The following is a 6,800-nucleotide window of genomic DNA, read 5'->3' as shown; positions in this document are numbered from 1 at the left end:
GGGGGAGGGAGGAATGGCGGGAGGCTCCCTGTGCCTTGGTGCTGCGAGGTGGAAGTGCCGGACCCGGAGTGCAATCCCAGCACTGCTCAAGGGTCCTAGTAGGTGAGGGGGATCGGGGAGGGTTAGGTGTCTTTTTCAGAGCCACTTTCTTCCCCATAGGATCCCAGAGAGATGTGTCGCTGGCCAGAAAGTTGCGGTGCAGGCGGGAGCAGCTCCTTCAAGCAGCCATCACCGTCGGCGTCGCAATGCCGCCATTTCTATACACCATTTCATAGAGCTCTATTTTTTCCATCCAATTGATTCATTCCACACGTGGCTGTAACTGGCTGGAAGGTGGTCCTGACAAAGGATCTCCAGTGTCAGCTAATAGAGCTTACAATTTATCAATATACTTATATGTATCAATTCTTTAAGGTTTGAAAGGGGGTTTTGCCATTCTTCTCTGCATATCCTCTCAGGATCTGTCAGGTCTTTCCAGAGATGTTTGACTGGGTTCAGGACTCTGTCTGGTCAGGTGAGGCCAAAAGGTTAAATCTTGGTTTCATAAGACCAGAGAATCTTGTTTCTCAGTATGAGAATCCTTTAGGTGCTTTTTTGCAAACTCCGGGACTTTCATGTGTCTTTTACTGAGGCGAGGCCTATTTCTGGCCACTCTGCCATAAAGCCCAGATTGGTGGATTGCTGCAGTGATGGCTGACCTTCTGGCAGTTTCTCTCGTCTGCACACAGGATCTTTGGAACTCAGCCAGAGTGACCTTTGGGTTCTTGGTCGCCTCGCTTACCAAGACCTTTCACCCGAGTACTTAGTTTGATGAGGCGGCCAACGCTTGGAAGAGTCCTGGTTGGTCCAAACATCTTATATTTAAACATTATGGAGATCACTGTGCACTTGGGTACAGCATAAACTTTTTTGTACCCTTCTCTGCATATGTGCATCCACACAATCCTGTCTCTGAGCTCTACAGGCAGTTATTTCCCCTGTATGGCTCGGTTTTTGCTCTGATATGCATTGACAGCTGTAAGACCTTATATAGACAGGGCTGTGTCTTTCCAAATCATGTCCTATCAACTGAATTTACCACAGGTGGGATTCCTATCAAGGTGTAGAAACATCTCAAAGATGATAAAGAGCAATGGGAGACCCTTTTCACTTTCTCATTATGGCGTATTGAATGCAGATTGATGGGCTAAAACGTAATTATTTTTTTTCTTTTACCACAAGGCCACAACATAACAAAATGTGAAAAAAGTGAAAGGGTCCAAAGTCTTTCCGACTGAACCATATATTAATATTATTCATGGTTTTTTAGCCATCTCAGTATTGATGGTCTATCATCACAGAAAAAAGCCATGACAGAGGACTCACCCTGTCATTTTACCAGGGGAAAACTGTGCTGTGACTGCAACCCAGAAAATCCTTCCTGTGTTATCCTAACATCAGCATCATTCCAGAAAAATACTCTGCTCCAACACTGAAGGTGAATGGACTAAAAATATCCGGCGAGTTATTGTAAGGCAATGTCACTCGCCATGGTGCAGACATCTAGAAGGAAGACTTCAGGGCCTTTAATGTGTCCTTGACTTGACAGACTCTGACAGGTGACAGCTGATGACGTATTCTGGATTGATGGATTGCCATAAATAAGTATATAAGAGTCAGAGTAATAACTTAAAGGGGCCGTTTGCCCCCGGAAATTTTGTGCGGGCAACATGCCGAATTTTGCTGTTAAAAGCTGAGACTGTGCCAAGAAGGAACATGTTCTTTCTTCTGTGGCATGTGAACTGAACAACTGCAGTGGATTTTGACAGCTGCCATTTGAACGGGCCCAAAGGGACACTACCATCAAAATGTCTTGCTCACATATTAAAGGGGTTGTCTGGGCTTTTATTATTGATGACCTATCCTCAGATCAGTGCGCGCAGTGCGCTTGTGCCGTCTCCCGACCTTCTTCCTGTTCACTGCTGCTTTTCCATAGACAGCAGCGGTGAGCAGGAAGAGAGAAGGGAGATGGCACATGCGCACTGATCTGATATTTATGACCTATCCTGAGGATAGGTCATCAATATTAAAAGCCCGGACAACAACCCCTTTAATAGCCTTATGTGACTCTTAATAATATGTGACTATTCTGTGTATTTTTTTGTATTTATAAAAACAGGTGGATGGTTTTCTGGAGTCATTCCATGTATTCTGCTTCCTGTCCCTGCTTCCTTTGGACTTCTAGCAGGGTAGATAGTCTCGTTTAACTCTCTCGGTCTGACCATCACTGCGGCCAGAGAGAACCCCCCTGCAGTGACACTTAGAACATCAAGCATTACACTAATGAATGCAATGTTCTCTTGTGGACATCTCTATCTAGGCCCATCAAGAGAACAATAGAACCGTCATACAGTTATACCAATCCTACACCTACTATTATCTCTTCAGATAACATCTTCCTCTCACAGCAGCAGTAAACTGACAATGGATTACCTATCTGTATAGTAGGTTGTCATTTGAGTGCTACAGAAGGACAATAGTTTGTATGCAGTTTTCTGAAGAATAAAAACAGCTAAATATTCTAATAAAAAAATGTTTCTATAAATGGAAGTGTCTTGGATGCAAATTCTGTATCAGGGCCCCCTCCTTTCATATACCATTTACAATACTGGCATCGCTTATTTCACCCAACCCTATTATCAGCATGGGGGAATGATAGCAATGCTAGTAATGTTTAATGTGTGACATTTCAGCGTCTACCTGGTGTTAGGATCCCCCTAAATCACCCTTAAATTTCATTTAAAGGGATTGTCTGAGATTAGAAAAAAAGTTTGCAGTCAGGAAAATGGGGGTGTAATACCAGACACGGCCTATAGACAAGAGGGGCGCTTTTTCTGGAAGCAGACCCTTTTATCTAATTTCAATCGACCTCTTTACACGACCCGTTCCTGCTCCAGTACTTGGCAGAAGATGGGATGCTGACTGTCCAGGTCACACATGGATGACTCAAGTCCACCACAGCAGGGCGGCCCTCGGAAAGTGGGCGTCCACTCTGGCGCACAGAGGAGGGACTACGACTGGGACCAGTGCAACGTCCATAAGCCCTGATAATAGGCAGAGCTTTCATTCTGGTACAATTATAGTTATATGGGGGAGATTTATCAAACTGGTGTAAAGTAGAACTGGCTTAGTTGCCCATAGCAACCAATCGGATAACTCCTTTCATTTTCCAAAGGACCTGTGAAAAAAGAAAGGTGGAATCTGATTGGTTGCTATGGGCAACTAAACCAGTTTTACTTGACACCAGTTTGATAAGCGACCCCAATAATACTTATATAGGAAAGTGGCACAATAAAACTCTACCCCTATAAGAGAGCCACAGTTGCCCCATAACAGTGCCACAGTGCTCCCAGTTTCAGTCACAGTGCCAGCCATAACACAACCACTGCGCCTGCGCATTAGTGCTCCCCAAAGCACGTAAAGATGGCGGGGCTTATACAGGTATGCATGAATGTGGGCGTTCCATTGCGTTTTGGAGGCAGGCTTTAAAGACGTCCTGCTGATACGCGCAGTACTCTAAATGAAGAAGCCGCAATGCTTTTTTTGTCTATTTTAAATAAAGCTTTTTTGATAAAGGACTCGCTTGGCGCGCGGTGCACGCAGGGAGATGTAGTTCTCTGTCTGTGGCAGAAGGCGTCATGAGACTGAGCGCTTCTTGCCTATCCCGGAAGACACTGCTTCGTCTTCGGCTGTCGCCCTGGCTACAGGTTTCTGACTGCATGTTGACGTGTGACTAGCTGCAATTGCTTAGGAGTGTCCCTCTGCCTGACCTGTGGACTGGACATTTCCTGTAACATATGTAATGTTCTAAGATGCTCCAGTCCTTACTAGTCTCTGGTTCAGGCTGGGGGTACGCGGCTGCGCTGGGGGTACGCGGCTGCGCTGGGGGTACGCGGCTAGGCTGGTACAACTTGTGCAGTTTTTATCATTAAAAATGACCTTAATAAGATGGGCTTACTTCGTCTCGCCTCTATCACGTGTCAATTATTTTATTATAATTATTTATTTGCATAAATTACTGTATCAAAATACGAAGCCGCGTTAATGAGGCATGAAGCCGAGTTCAGCTTAGTATTTTAATGCAGTAATTAATGCGAAAAACAAAGTGATACGTGAGCGAGGCGATATTTGCAGAAACTTCGGAAAGACCTCCGCGGCGGCCATACCTTTTACAGTAGGACGGAGCCCATGTTATTTATGAAGGTTTTAAACAAATCGAGTCTGGCTACAGCAATCTGAACCCTAGAGGTAACCATAGGTCATTAATTTCAATGGACGATGTGCGTCTATGCAATTAAAGGGCAGTCCGCATGTCAGTGAATTTATCGCTGGGTTCACATGTGGTGGAAACTCTGCAAATTCCCAATTGGGCGTTCTTGTGCGACAAATCCGCAGCCACGTGGAGGAGGCCAGAAATGTGCCGTGTAAATGGAGCTGTGGTGCCCCATTGAAATCCACCACATGTCAGATTATGCTGCCGATCTCCACCTTTCCCGTGGAGGGGGATCCATTCCACAGCCATTTTGGCTCCTGTGTACTTTTACACAGGCCGTTGATTGGGGCAGATATCGGGGAAGAACGCTCGTCCCTGATAATTGCCCTACATGAGGCTGCCTCCGATCAGGTGACGGAATAGTTGGTGTGGCACTTGAAATTATAATTTCTGGGCAGCAGATGAAGCTATATACACAGGGATCTGCTGCCCAGAAACAATGAATGTTTGGGGATGAGTGACCCCCATATAGCAGAGGTGATTGCTGCACATAAATGCCGCTCTCACGTCAGATAAGCAGGAAATTATCAGGAATGAACCGCTTGTTCCCAATAATTGCCTGAAAAATGGACCTGTGCTAAAGAACCGTTTCAATAGGAAATTACCATTTCTTGCTTGTTTAACCGCTTGACTACATCTGCCATATGTGTACAACGGATGTCTTCTCTTTAAAGGATGGCGCCCAATCCAGAGCTGGTGGCATAGTCGCTGGGTGCCTGTTGTTTCACACAGAAGACCCCTGTAGCTAATGCCCGTGATCAGCAATATTGCCAATCACAGACATATAACCCCTTAAGGACTTAAGACGTACCGGTACGACATGGTTCCAGAGTCCTTAAGGACCCATGACGTACCGGTACGTCATGTGTTGTTCCGATCACCGCCGCCAGTCAGTTGTGACCATGGTTGCTTTCCCTGGGACTTCTGCGCTCCCGGACCAGAATGGCTTCTCTGTGCTGAGACTGGGGAAGCTGTTTGTTGCTGGTGATAGGCTGCAGCATGTAAAAGGCTACCATGGCGATCAGGAATTTTGTCCTGGCGCCTGGGTATTTGCCCTCACATGGCTGCCCCCAGTATTCCCGGCACTCTGCCGCCTCTACGTGGACTTCTTGGACAGTCTGGCAGGGAAGGAGTTACCTGGATCCGCCCTGCCCGCTCACTGGATGCTGCTCGTGGCTAGAGACATCGGCTTCTCTAGGTCTGCAAATTTCGGATCCACAAAACACAGATACCGGCCATGTGCGTTCTGCTTTTTACAGAACGTCCAGCCCATAATAGAACAGTCCTATCCTTGTCCGTTATGTTGTATATTTTTTGTGGGGCCGCAGAACAGACATACGGAGGCGGACAGCACACGGTGTGCTGTCCATATCTTTCGCAGCCGCATTGAAGTGAACGGATCTGCATCTGACTTGCAAAAAGCGTGGATCAGATGCGGGAAAAAAAACAACGGTCCTGTAAAACGCCTGTGCCTTTTGTTCCGGTTTTGGGTGGACAAGCAGGGGCAGCTGCTCAGTGTTAATAAGTTACTGCCGGCTCTGGGTAGGAATTTACTGATGTGTAATGTAGTGGACGGAGCAGCGCACTTTACTGCAGGCTTGTACAGACCGGAGCCCGGTGGAGACGCCAGAGGTGGAGGGCGTTCCAGATTGGATTCAAAAGGTAAGAGGAGCAAAAAGGCAATATTTCTCCTCTCCTTCCTGCTGCACCTGCCTGGAATACTTAAGAGAGGAGGAAAAACACAACCTTTTCCCCACAGCCACATTACAGCCTACCCTTTCCATAAAGCACCCACAGCAGAGTTCCCATTTCACTCCCCCTTTGTAATCCAAGCAGTGCTCCCACTTCCCCACCATGATTGATGCGGGCGGCGCATACACCAATGCTGTGATACGACGCCACCTCAGCTGGGAGAGATGGAGCCGCATGCTGTCAGTGAAGCACCCCGCCACTAAGTGAGTCCATGTAGGCTGGGGACAGGACAGCGAAGCTACCCGTGACCACCTGGTTCTGTCCAGCTCTGCATTAGCTGAACGGGGCTTGGCTGTCTTTCACGCAGTGGATTCCACGCACAAGATCCGCTCGTGTGAAAGAGCCCTAATGCAGAGCTGGACAGAACCAGGTGGTCACGGGTAGCTTTGCTGTCCTGGTCCTGTTCCCAGCCTACATGGACGCACTTATAAAGAAGAGCTCAAGCAAATAGAAGTCGCCGAGCTATTCTGTTAATCTGTTCAATTTCTAGATAAGGCTACTTTCTCACCAGCGTTTTCCCTTTCCGCTATTGAGATCCGTCATAGGGTCTCAATACCGGAACGCTTCAGTTTTGTCCCCATTCATTGTCAATGGGCACAAAACTGAACCGAAGGGAACGGAGAGCACCAGAATGCATTCTGTTCCGTTTCATTGCGTTCCCATGACGCATATAAAAGTGCTGCACGCAGTGTTTTTGAGTGCGTCCTGGGATGCAGAAAGACGGATCCGTTTTCTC

The 6,800-nt window shown here is 47.1% G+C and overlaps 1 protein-coding gene across 2 annotated transcripts in view; it reads left to right on the top strand.

Annotated features, from left to right (window-relative positions):
• Positions 1–3,617: 3,617 nt before the first annotated feature.
• FAHD2A (fumarylacetoacetate hydrolase domain containing 2A) overlaps positions 3,618–6,800 on the top strand; it is a 41,299-nt gene continuing 38,116 nt past the window's right edge. Inside the window, exon 1 of one of the 2 annotated variants that reach the window (XM_044279250.1) lies at positions 3,618–3,746. The gene's annotated coding sequence lies outside the window, so the exon portion shown is untranslated. Of the gene's footprint in view, positions 3,747–3,798; positions 5,975–6,800 lie in introns of those variants that run through there. The other variant, XM_044279251.1, reaches the window with a different exon arrangement.

Source organism: Bufo gargarizans, chromosome 2 (assembly GCF_014858855.1).
Source record: "Bufo gargarizans isolate SCDJY-AF-19 chromosome 2, ASM1485885v1, whole genome shotgun sequence".
NCBI lineage: Eukaryota > Metazoa > Chordata > Amphibia > Anura > Bufonidae > Bufo > Bufo gargarizans.
This window is presented reverse-complemented; position numbering and strand designations above follow the sequence as displayed.